The sequence below is a fragment of the Notolepis coatsorum genome (assembly GCF_963971535.1).
Source record: "Notolepis coatsorum genome assembly, chromosome: 6".
Taxonomy (NCBI): domain Eukaryota; kingdom Metazoa; phylum Chordata; class Actinopteri; order Aulopiformes; family Paralepididae; genus Notolepis; species Notolepis coatsorum.
In genome coordinates this window covers 78,316,340-78,330,126 of record NC_140170.1, presented here as the reverse complement: position 1 = coordinate 78,330,126, position 13,787 = coordinate 78,316,340, and positions in this window count along the sequence as shown.

Genomic DNA, 13,787 nt, shown 5'->3' with positions numbered 1-13,787 from the left:
CACATTATCCATGCTATTAGCTGCCCTGTGGCATGAGTGGTGTGGCACGTCTCTTATTAAGATGTAGCGTACAAGACATGCTGGATACTGATTTAAACCCTGTGTGGAACAGTGTTGTCTGACACTGAGACGACAGCGTGACGCTCATAAACAGCAGTGATTATGTCTTAGTGTGTTGTGTCTGTGTCTGTGTTGTGTGAAAGCAAGGAGAAGAAAAAAAGAAATAAAAATAAATCTAACCCTAACTAACCTTACTGTCATGCACTTGTCCTAATAAACTAACCTGTAACACTGTAGCACTCAACACTTTGATGAACGCGGTCAGATGGCGTAGCGGAGATTGTGCTCGTCACCAATGCAAGAGGCTGCGGTTCTCGACTCCCGGAGAGTCAGCATTGCCTTGGCTTGGGCTGATCGCTATACTAACTCGTTTGGCTGAGTTAGGGGGAGGGAAGCCGTGGGTGGGTCCTGGGCGGTTGTGGACAGCGACCCCTACAGTTCGGTCGGGGCGCCTGCACAGCGAGGGTAGGATCTGGTGTGACCTTCCACACGTTACACTCTCCCGGTGAGGAATCTGCGCTGCCAGGCTGGCTGCCGGCTGGCTGCACATGTGTCGGAGGAAAACATGTGACAGTCTCCGGCCTCTCGGACCAACAGTAGGGGGGAGTGCGCAACAACCAGGAAGGGGGTTGGGAATTGGCATAACGACTAACAGTGGGATGGGAGGAAAAAATCGGAAAAAAGGAGGGGGGAAAAGAATAATAAAAAAAAAAACACTTTGATGAACATTGTTACTCAGCTGATAGAGTTGTGCCCTTCCTGATGACTTGTCGTACAGAACTTGTAAGTCGCTTTGGATAAAAGCATCAGCTAAATGACTAAATGTAATGATGTAGAAGAATAAGGTACAGCTGTGTGTGTGTGTGTGTGTGGTGTGTGTGTGTGTGTGTGTGTGTGTGTGTGTGTGTGTGTGTGTGTGTGTGTGTGTGTGTGTGTGTGTGTGTGTGTGTGTGTGTGTGTGTGTGTGTGTGTGTGTGTGTGTGTGTGGTGTGTGTGTGTGTGTGTGTGTGTGTGTGTGTGTGTGTGTGTGTGTGTGTGTGTGTGTGTGTGCGTGCGTGCGTGCGTGCGTGCGTGCGTGCGTGCGTGCGTGTGTGTGTGTGTGTGTGTGTTTTCCTACCGTTGAGGGGACCGAATGTCCCAGCAAGTGATGAAAATAAGTGTGCACACGCTCTTGTACTTCTATCCTTGTGACGGCCAAATGTCCTCACAGCAGTGTTGTAGTCGAGTCACTAAATCTCGAGTCCGAGTCATAGTCATCGAGGTTTAGTCCACTCCACAGTCAAAGAGCTAACATCCAAATAAAAAAAGGTCTACATTAAACATGCCCTTGCACGAAATTAAATAATGTTACAGTATTAATATAGCCATCGATATCTTATGCCAAATGATTAGGACCTATTACAAAAAAATAAATAACTGTATTTCTCAATTAACAAGTCTGAGTCCTTGTCTGCACCTTCCGAGTCCGAATGCAGCCAATGCTCAAGTCCAAGTCCGAGTCATCAGTGCTGAAGTCTAAGTCGAGTCACGAGTCCTGAAAATCAGTCCAGGACTCGGACTTGAGTACTACAACACTGCCTCACAGGGATAGAAGGATTAGCTAAACCTGTTGAAGTGAAAACCTTGCGACCCGTCCTCAGCGGGGGGGGGGGGGGGGGTTAATAGGGGGGTTTCAGACCCGTCCTCAGCGGGGGGGGTTAATAGGGGGGTTTCAGACCCGTCCTCAGCGGGGGGGGGGGGGGGGGGGGGGGGGGGGGGGTGTTAATAGGGGGGTTTCAGACAGGACGCAACCTGAGCCGCGCTCGCCACTGGGTTCAGTGCAAATCTGACTGCATGTCACGGAGGAGAGAGAGCAAAATGGCCTTTCGGGTTTAGAGATCTTCAGAGTAGAACAATAGATATCAACATAATCTACATTGCATTGTTCAAACATACCTGTGCGTTTGGTTTGAAATGTATTTATTTATTTTACTTGTATTTATTTTTACCTTTATTTAACCAGGCAGGTCAATTAACTCTTTCTCTGCCACGCTGGGAACGGGATATGACTATGTGCTGCCACGCATTAAACCAATGGAGTCGCTCACCTTTGTTTACGTAAGGGATAATGTATGGCTACGAGGTCATTGTCGCAAAATAATTGACCGACACGTAGTTTAAAATACCGAGGCGCCGCGCCGAGGTGTTTTAAACGTCAGTGAAGGTCAATTATTTTGCGACAATGACCGAGTAGGCTATACATTATCCCGCTTATTACATGGCTAACTTACTAACAATATACCTAATTCATTTGACAAATCGCAGTTGTTCTGTGGCTCTGTCAGCCCAAATAAAGTGATTATTATTATCGCGGGCAGCCTCTGTTCTGGCTCCGCTGACACTCCGCTGTCAGTGCAGCGCGGCAGGTGTGTCTGATTTGCTGCACTGATGTGGGCTTGATTGCCAACAGCTGCGCACTGCGGTCATTATTGAAAAAACAGCGGTCATTATTGAAAAATAATGACCGCTGTCGGGGGGCTATTGACCAATCACAAGCAAGCATTTCGGCGAATGTGAAAACGCCATGTAATAAAGGGCTATAACTATATATATATTATAGCTATGGATGCAATACTATGGCCCATTTGACATCGAGTATCTATCGTTCAAGATGTGAAAAAGGAATAATGTTTCCATCCATACATTCCCGTTTTATACCGTGGTGAATATAAGTATGGTTTTAGAGCGGTTTAGGGTAATTCCTGGGAGGCTAGTATAGGCCGCGACGCATATTATACTTAATCCATTGGCATTTTGTCCCTATACACGCTACAATTAAGAATTCAAATGCATATGATCGGTATATTATGTTCCATCATGAAAGCATGAAAGGTGGGGGGGGGGGGGTCGTTTCTGATTAATTGATTGTCAATAACGGCATTCGTTAGTACAACAGCATACGCTGATCAGGGCGATGGCCGATGGCTATGAAAACAAAGCACAATCAAGCTGAAATTGACGTTAAATTGCTCTTACCTGTGGCCGGTGAGATTCCAAAAAGAATATTCCAATTATTTGTTTGCCATCTGGTAGATCGTATGTCCATTTCGGCCACGACATAACCCCCCACAGCATAATGAATCGCGGGTCCTGAAAACTATTCAATGCGATCGGGTAAAGCCCTCGGTCCAGGCTACTAGAAAAGTCCGCCCGGAGGAATTTCATCGATGCACAGCCACATACACAGAGTCTCAAAGGGAGTGCAACATCGGCCGCATACCACCAGGCGGCGGTATTGGACTTTTGCGATCTCAGACTCATTCCCTATGGTTACACAGGCTCCCTGGATGGATAACGATTGGAAATAGCGAATAAAAGAAATAACGATCAAATAACGTATATATACGTGGTTGGCGTTCAACGATTGACGGACAAACGCGTATTAAATCGTTGTTGGCAGGGAATTAGTTAAGAACAATTTTTTTATATATTTACAATGACAGCCTGGCAAGAGGACAAACAGAGGGGTAACAGCGAAAGGGGACAAAATAAATAAATAAAATAGAAAAGAGACAGACGATACATACATCAAACAAGCAACAAAATGCTTCAGGTACCATATGTAATACATGAAGCAGAACAGACAAATTACAGTTAAAAGGCTAGGTGACAGGTGTGTGTAAACAACTCTGCAATAGAATCCTTAAAAGTAGTCCATTTGTTTGCATCTCGTTCCAACTGCTGGGTGCGGCAAATTGGAAAGAGGATTGACCAAAGGAAGTGTTAACACGGGGAACATCGAGCAAAATATGGTGAGCAGCTCTGGTGTTATAGGGAGTAGAATATGTTAACAGATGTATCACGAGGGGTCAGACCAAGGAAGGTTTTGTAAATGAGTGTAAGCCAATTAATTTCTCGTGGATTAAAGTCAGTGATGTGTTGAAAAGGGTGCATTTGTAGCAAACCTAATTGCTGAGTGATAGAAAACATTAAGGAGATCAAGGACACTCTTGCTTGTGCAAATGTGTCAGTATGAATTCTTCCTCCTCTGTCGTTTCTCTCGGAGGAGATTCGTCACAGTGCAGCTCAGGCTGTAGACAATGGGTTTTAGAGCGCAGCAGGGTTTAGAGAGCAGCAGGTTTAGAGAGCAGCAGGGTTTAGAGAGCAGCATGTTTAGAGAGCAGCAGGGTTTAGAGAGCAGCAGGTTTAGAGAGCAGCAGGGTTTAGAGAGCAGCAGGGTTTAGAGAGCAGCAGGTTTAGAGAGCAGCATGTTTAGAGAGCAGCAGGTTTAGAGAGCAGCAGGGTTTAGAGAGCAGCAGGGTTTAGAGAGCAGCAGGTTTAGAGAGCAGCAGGTTTAGAGAGCAGCAGGTTTAGAGAGCAGCAGGTTTAGAGAGCAGCAGGTTTAGAGAGCAGCAGGGTTTAGAGAGCAGCAGGTTTAGAGAGCAGCAGGTTTAGAGAGCAGCAGGGTTTAGAGAGCAGCAGGGTTTAGAGAGCAGCAGGGTTTAGAGAGCAGCAGGTTTAGAGAGCAGCATGTTTTAGAGAGCAGCAGGTTTAGAGAGCAGCAGGTTTAGAGAGCAGCATGTTTAGAGAGCAGCAGGTTTAGAGAGCAGCAGGTTTAGAGAGCAGCAGGTTTAGAGAGCAGCAGGTTTAGAGAGCAGCAGGTTTAGAGAGCAGCAGGTTTTAGAGAGCAGCAGGGTTTAGAGAGCAGCAGGTTTAGAGAGCAGCAGGTTTAGAGAGCAGCAGGGTTTAGAGAGCAGCAGGTTTAGAGAGCAGCATGTTTTAGAGAGCAGCAGGTTTAGAGAGCAGCAGGTTTAGAGAGCAGCATGTTTAGAGAGCAGCAGGTTTAGAGAGCAGCAGGTTTAGAGAGCAGCAGGTTTAGAGAGCAGCAGGTTTAGAGAGCAGCAGGTTTAGAGAGCAGCAGGTTTAGAGAGCAGCAGGGTTTAGAGAGCAGCAGGTTTAGAGAGCAGCAGGTTTAGAGAGCAGCAGGTTTAGAGAGCAGCAGGTTTAGAGAGCAGCAGGTTTTAGAGAGCAGCAGGTTTAGAGAGCAGCAGGTTTAGAGAGCAGCAGGTTTAGAGAGCAGCAGGTTTAGAGAGCAGCAGGTTTTAGAGAGCAGCAGGTTTTAGAGAGCAGCAGGTTTAGAGAGCAGCATGTTTTAGAGAGCAGCAGGTTTTAGATAGGGATGCTCGATATTGGCTTTTTTACCTATACCGATATTGTCCAACTCCTAATTTCCGATACCGATATATGCAGGGTTCCCCCCCCCCCCCCAAAAAAACTGAATAATTTCAGGTAATTAACATTACATCTCTTGTTGTGGAATTAACACAACATTATGCATACTTTTGACAATAAATAAAATCAGAATTTGTTCTTACTTGCTTGCCTGGGTAAATAAAAGTTATAGAAATGTTAAAAAAAATATATATATATATATTTTTTTTAAACCGATACCGATATTTTCCGATATCACATTTTAATGCCAATATCGGCCGATAATATCGGTAGGCCGATAATATCGGACATCCCTAGTTTTAGAGCAGCAGGTTTCAGAGAGCAGCAGGGTTTTAGAACATTTGCAGAGAATACGAAGCTCCGCGTTGGCTTCAGGCACCGCAGTGTATACGCCCGCTTGCTAGTTGAAGATTAGATTAGATTCGGATTCATTGTCATTATACAACAAGCAAGTACGGACACTATTGTAGTAAGTCATACTGGCCAGCAGCGTAACTAGTAAGAGTGGGTAAGGGATATGTACAGAGATATAGATATAGTATCTACACAGATATGTAAAAAGGATTATGCAGGTATGTACAGACACATGTGGATGGATACATATATGCGGTAAGAATATATATAAGTAGTAGTAATTATATGCAGGTATATTCATGCAGATATATATATATATGCGGTAAATATATAAATGTATATATCCTGTATATACAGCACTACTGTACATGCTATCATACAGAGTTATAAGGGGAGACTATAGTATGAGGTAGTTATGATGACAATGTAAGGCAAAGACGGGGGAAAGCAGTAGAGTTCAGAATTGGTACAGTATGGGTAACAGAGCCTAAGGTTAGAGTCCTGAACTAGTGGACCGCTCTGCACCTGGGCTCCCACGGACACCGTGTGTGTGTGGTCCTCTGAGCCGCAGAGCCGCGCGGGTGTGTTCGTATTCTGGGTGAGTCGGCGTTCACCGTCAGTACACCGTCCCCTTTAGCACCGTGGTTACCGGGTCGTGGTGAGGGTTTAGAATCCAGGGTTAAGGGACGGGGGGAACGAATGCAATGTCAAATGGACTGCATTTATAGAACAGTCTTTATCCCAAGCGCTTTACAACTTCTGCCTCACGGTGGTGCCGACCTGCTCACCGGGAGCGGTTAGGGGTTAGGGTGTCTTTTCGGGCAAGACATGAATATAGACAATATATTATAATATAATATTAATTATATATGTTTTATTGGGACGGTTGGTGAATCCCAAAATCGGCCTCAAATGGCCCTAAGAGAAAGCCCTTTCTGTCGTAAGTCCTTGGTGAATGAGACCCATTGTCGCCCCTGTTGTGGATGTGAATGTAGTGAGTAGAGAGTAGCCAATAGTCCCAGCAAGTACAGAAATACAAGGATGTATCTGTGTTTGAGTGCACGCGTGTGTGTGTTTGTGTCCGTGTCTGCCCACCCCCCCCCCCCCCCCCCCCCCCCCCCCCAATAGTGAGTTCTGTCACAACAGCAGGTAAATTACCGCAAGCAACAGACCACTCAGGGATTACCCTCATGTAGGATTAGCTTTCACTACCTCGCATACCGGTGTGTGTGTGTGTGTGTGTGTGTGTGTGTGTGTGTGTGTGTGTGTGTGTGTACATGCGTGTGCAGGAGGAGATAAAAAGGGAAGGAAAAGTTTGATGTTCATTCCTAAGCTGCTTTGTCGATGCATAATTCATCTTCCTCCACGCACCGCGTACCTCTGAGCCTTTGAAAATGTCTTAACCCCTCCAGACTCAACTACATAAACAAAACGAGGCTGAGACAATTTGAAGTACACTGTGTTCCCTATTAGCTACTCAGAGAAAAATAATGTCACCATTGCTGTCGATGGCGTTGAATGGAAATTCTCAGTCTCACTTTGAGGAGTCAGATGCTCTTGCAAGAATCGAGAATCAAGGCGTCCTTTTTTTTATAATCTTTTATCGTTACTGAACAATTTATAATTTAAAAGGTATTTCAACAATAGGCGGCCGTTGATTTTGGGCAGAACTTAGAAATATCTTCAAATCCTTAAACCGAATTTGACAACGCCCTTCCCAATCAGAATGCATCAGGGGGACGCCCAAGTGGCGAACCATGTAACGTGCTGCGCCGCGAAGCGGCCGACCCGGGTTCGATTCCCGGACCCGCCGTCCTTTGCCGAATGTCTCCCCCCCCCGCTCTGTCTCCCGTTCTTCCTCTCTCTCTCTCTCTCTCTCTCTCTCTCTCTCTCTCTCTCTCTCTCTCTCAATAAATGCTAAAAAATAAATCTTTAAAAAAAAGAATGCATCAGGATACCTCCAAAGTCACGCCTCGCTAGGTAGCTAGCAGGCAGCTATGTGTTAGCTTGGTGTACGCGTGCAACTGTTATGTGCATAACAAGCATGCGTGTCACTAGAGGGTTTGATACACAGCTAGCTCATTCCAATCATTTGACTTGGTCGTTCGTTTGATTGGATGTCATTGTTTTAGCTCCGTTCTGCCCCTTACCTGCGTTTTTCATTTTGGTGTCAAACATCTTTTTTTGAGATTGAGTTACTGTCGAGATATAATGGAAATATATATTTTTTAAATCTTTTAATTTTGCAAAAAATCTGTGGCAGCCTATTCATCCTTTACACCACATAAACCCTGAACGGTTTTTAGTTTGTTTACTCCCCTGAAAAGTTTCTCTATTGTGCCTCTATAATAATAATAATAATAATAATGATAAAAAGGAAGCAGAGAAATTCTTCAGAAAACAAGTGACACATACAGTAAGACTTTCCTCAGTTCATGTGGTGTTTAAGACACAATAGAAGCCAACAGCAGTGGTGAATCGGCATAAAAATAACGGTAAAAGATTATGAAAAAGGAACTGGAACAACACAATGTAAAATGAGTCTGGTCCTTTGAGTATGATTCTTTAATTCAACTGCATGACATATCTGATATATTTCTTTAATCAATGTGTTCCCATGGAAACGGCACCTACTATGTGACTTTCCCCTATGTTGAGACAGTAAAGCACAGACACTAACACACTGGTAGTTTCTAGTTTGGTTCTCAGTTTCATTTCACAACAGATACTTGAGCTAAATGCCTTGCTCAAGGGCAGTTCGGCTTTATTACTGTGGATGTAATACTAGCTCGATTAACAAGCTTTGCATGCATTACATATATACAAACTCTATAACTCCATTGCGGATTCTGAGGGTCAAAACTAATTATTGCAAGTTCGCATTTTGTTTTCAATGGAATCAACAGAAAGCTCAAATGGTCTCTACAAAGACCAGTGGGGTGAAATACAGTATAAAATAACCATTTTCTCTCCAAAGTCTCCTTTAAAATCCTCCAGTCGACGGACGCTCAGTGCTGCCACCACTGGTCTCCAATAAGATCAGCACCTTGACCTGACAGGTTAACAGTGATAGTAATGTGCTCAGTGCTGCCACCACTGGTCTCCAATAAGATCAGCACCTTGACCTGACAGGTTAACAGTGATAGTAATGTGCTCAGTGCTGCCACCACTGGTCTCCAATAAGATCAGCACCTTGACAGGTTCATTAACAGTGTGATTGATTGATTGAAAACTGTATTAACAGATTGCAGAATACAGTACGGCTCAATACAAACAACTGCTACGAGGATGCAGACCAGAAAAAGTATTTCGTCTTGTTTACATCAGGGTCCTCCATTTTCATCAGGACATTTATGACATACAAGACATACAAATATACAGTACTGTGTAAGAAAAGATAAAAAAGATCATAAGAAAAATATGTGGTGGGGTGGGGGGGCGATTTGGACATTTACTGGGGCCAGTTTCTAATTGCAGCCACCGGTAGGTGCTCTTTGAGAGCGGTTTTGAAGGAGGGTAGGGATTCACATTCCTTTACGGCTGTGGGTAGGGCGTTCCACATTATTGTGGCATAATTGCGAAACGTTTTATGTTTTATTGGAAACCAGTGGTTTAGCAGCACCGAGCGTTCGTCAAGCTTTCCCAGAAGACCACAGAAAGGGGTGGCTTTACGGGGAAATGAACATTTCGGCTGGAGGATTTGAAAGTAGACCCCAGAGAGAAAAGGGTAAAGCTTCCTGTTGAAAACCCATCGAAAAACACAATGTGAACTCGGACTAGTTAGTTAGGATGACTTTTGAATTAACCCTCAGAATCTGCGGCCGTTCGTTATAGAGCATATACTGTACATTACATACAAAGCTTGTAATACCAACCACCTTTCAGTCAGTAGGAGTACCTCACTGCATGGATACGGTGTGCTGGTGGATGGCTAACCGAGTGTCTCTGCTCTCTCCTGTGTGTCCGTCAGGCTGCGGAGAACAGAGTCTGTGTGCTTGGGGCTGCAGGCGCAGGTCCATCACTGCTACAGAGAACACCCACAGCAGACCCTGCTCTGCTCCAGCCTGGCCAAGCAGTACATGACCTGCATCCAGCAAGCCAAGAAGGTAGGCAGGGTAGGGGGGGAGAGAGAGGTCTGTGTGTGTGTGTGTGACTGTGTGTGTGTGTGTGTGTGTGTGTGTGTGTGTGTGTGTGTGTGTGTGTGTGTGTGCATGTGTCTGTGTGCGTGTGTGTGTGTGTGTGAGTATGCGTGTGTGTTGGTGTGCGTGCATGTGTCTGTGTGCGTGTGTGTGTGTGTGTGTGTGCGTGTGTGTGTGTGTGCATGTGTCTGTGTGTGTGTGTGTGTACCGTAGGGGGATGTTATTTGGATATTTGGATGTGAGCGCACCGCATCAGCTGTCAAGTTCTGATATGTGTAAATGTACTCCTGTGTGACAAGTGGGAATTGAACGCCACACCTATCAGCCCTGGACCCCATCTCCCATACTGCATATCTCTCTCTCTCTCTCTCTCTCTCTCTCTCTCTCTCTCTCTCTCTCTCTCTCTCTCTCACTCTCTCTCTCTCTCTCTCTCTCGCTCTCTCTCTCTCTCTCGCTCTCTCTCTCTCTCTCCCTCTCCCTCCCTCCCTCCCTCTCTCTCTCTCTCTCTCTCTCTCCCTCTCTGTCTCTCTCTCCCTCTCTCTCTCACTCTCTCTCACTCTCCCCACTCTCCACGTTGAGCACACTAGGTGTAGCCTTGCTCTGTTCACAACCGCATCTCCTGATTTGTTCTCATAAAACACATGTATTCCGCGAGCGAAGGAGAGCGCTAGTGTACTGTCACTCACAGCTCAATGACACATTCTATATATATATATACACACACAAACAATCCTTAATTTCCCCCTCGCCAAAGTCAAATCTTTTTCACCACCAAATCAATTAACTTGTGAGAATAATTATGGGCTGGCTGTGTGCCAGCGTTAGAGCTTCAAATGGAACCCTACATCAATGGGCCGTGCTCCATGCAGCTTACTGTGTGCCAACTGTGCGCTGTGTTTTGGAAAATTTTGATAGGAAGATTACACCGTTGTTAGCGTGGTTGAAAAAAAAAAATTGTTTGGAGTCCGGCGCTTTGAAACACATTCCGCTCGCCGCAGAGGATTTTCCCGAAAGCGAGTTTATCTACAAAGTGCTTATTTTAACCCATTTCTCCATCAAAAACAATAACGAAGGGGGCAATTTGCACATTCGTATTGTGATAGAAATGTACTGATAAAGCTCCAGCCAAGATGAAAGAAAAGAAAGAACAACTGGTGAATTTGGTCATTTGAGCAGCGATGAAAACGCAGTGAAAGGCACAATAAAGACTTCTTCTCTGAGCTCTTTCAAACGGGATGCTGCTCTTTCTACAAAAATCCCATATGTGGGGTTGAATGTGTGTGTTTGTGTGTGCATGCATGCTTTGTGACCGTGTGTGTGTGTGTGTACGTGCAGGCTTGCTTCGTGAATGCTTGTGTGTGTGCAGGCCCATTTTGTGAACATGTGTGTGTTTGTGTGCGTGCAGGCTTGCTTTGTGACCATGTGTGTGTTTGTGTGCGTACATGCCCGCTTTGTGTCAGTGTGTGTGTTTGTGTGCGTGCATGCCCGCTTTGTGACCATGTAGCCTATGTGTTTGTGTGTGTGCAGTCCCCGCTTTGTGACCGTGTGTGTGTGTTTGTGTGCGTGCATGCTTGCTTTGTGTCCATGACTGTGTGCGTACAGGCTTGCTTTGTGACCATGTGTGTGTGTGCAGGCTCGCTTTGTAACCGTGTGTGTGTGTTTATTTGGTGAGAGAATAGAGGGTGTTTGACAGCGTGCTGTTTTCAGGTTCCCTTGTACGACACAAGCCACTTGTTTGATTCAGATTCAAGGCATAACCTTGAGGCTGAGAGAGAGAGAGAGAGAGAGAGAGAGAGAGAGAGAGAGAGAGAGAGTAGAGAGAGAGAGAGAGAGAGAGAGAGAGACAGAGAGAGAGACTGAGAAAAACTAAGTGAGAGAGAACACTGAGGGAGGGAGGAAAAGAGCAAACGAAAGAAAAAAGAGCCTTCAGCCTCCATTGAACTTGTCCCCAACTCCACATTCTCCACAACCCACAACCCCCACCCCCTTCCCGACTCCCCCATTCCTCCCCCCACGTCCCTCGTTGAGTGACGGAACGAGCAAAACGTCCTTGGGGGGTGGGGGGGGGGGGGGGGGGGGGGGGGGGGGGGTTGGGTTGGGAGGGAGCGAAGACGCAAGGTTCTCGTCGTTCACTCACCTGCGACACCAGGAGCGAGACTGGGAGGCTCTCTGATGCTGACAAAATGAGGCACAGGTTCCCCAGACGTTATAGTGGAGCACATCCTGCTCCGGGGGCGTTACTGATTTCTAACTTTATTGTTATACTGACTTTTGAACTATTTCATATGTTGACGTTTTTATGATTGTATTACAACATAAAGACATGAAAATAATGTCATATCACATTGTATTTAGTACTGGAAAGCTATGATATGAGACAGTAGTTTGGCCATATTTCTCAGCCCTATGAGGAAGCAAACATCTTAAAGGTAGAATCTGTAATGCCTTTGAACAGTGACCTCTAGGAAAAAGAGCCCTGCTTGGTATCTTTAGTTTTGTTCTGGTCTGACGTGTGGGTTGGAGTTGAGTGGGGATAAGGGAGGGGTTGCTACTGCTGGCATCACCTCTGCCAAGAGAGGTTGAACAAGAGTATAATAAGTTAATTATAAGCTAAACTGCAAACCACAACACATCAGACCAAAACGAAAAAAGTTAACAAAGTGCAACACCTAGAGCAGTGTTTCTCAACTGGTGGGTCGCGACCCAAAAGTGGGTCGCGCGGCCATTTTGAGTGGGTCGCGAATGTGTGTGTAAAAAAAATAAAATAAAATTAAATTATTTTATTTTTTATTTTTTTTTTGACTTTTTTTCACTACCTATCTTTGTGAAAGTGGCTTCTCAGCTCTGGTCCAGCTGAAGACAAAGCGGAGGAACAGATTGGACATTGAGCATGACCTCAGAGTTGCTTTGTCTACCATCACCCCAGACTTTGAGACTCTTGTCAGGAGCAAACATCATCCCCAGTTATTCCATTAGTTCCCTGCATGTTAAGCTAAGAAGTCTGCTAAGAAGGATATATTATTTATTATTATTATTTTATTTCATTGTGTTTTTAGCCCTTAGTTGCACTTTTGTTGCAACCCCAGTTATCCCATTAGTTCCCCCAAACGTAGGTCTGTTATGTTAAGCTAAGAAATCTGCTAAGAAGCATTTTATTTATTATTATTTTATTTCATTGGGTTTTTAGCCCTAGTTGCACTTTTATTGCAATCCCAGTTATCCCATTAGTTCCCCCAAACTTAGGTCTGTTATGTTAAGCTAAGAAGTCTGCTAAGAAGCATAATTATTTATTATTATTATTTAATTTCATTGGGTTTTTAGCCCTAGTTGCACTTTTGTTGCAACCCCAGTTATCCCATTAGTTCCCCCAAACATAGGTCTGTTATGTTAAGCTAAGAAATCTGCTAAGAAGCATTTTATTTATTATTATTTTATTTCATTGGGTTTTTAGCCCTAGTTGCACTTTTATTGCAATCCCAGTTATCCCATTAGTTCCCCCAAACTTAGGTCTGTTATGTTAAGCTAAGAAGTCTGCTAAGAAGCATAATTATTTATTATTATTATTTAATTTCATTGGGTTTTTAGCCCTAGTTGCACTTTTGTTGCAACCCCAGTTATCCCATTAGTTCCCCCAAACTTAGGTCTGTTATGTTAAGCTAAGAAATCTGCTAAGAAGCATATATTATGTATTATTCTTTTATTTCATTGGGTTTTTAGCAATAGTTGCACTTTTGTTGCACTTTTTTGTGTTTATTTCATGTTTTGAAAGATTGCGTATTACTGCAAATATTTTTTTTTTACATAAATCATAGTGGTTCAAAATTTTGGGTCGCGACTTAATGACTAAGGAAAATGTTGGGTCCCGAGGCTAGACCAGTTGAGAACCACTGACCTAGAGGACGGCATTACAGATTCTACCTTTAACCACCTTTTAGTAGCTACCTTTAAAGGAAAACGCATCTACCCTGGAGTTAGACAAGAAGATACATACCTTTTTTCTTCTCTGTGCATGCAGTAGGAGTA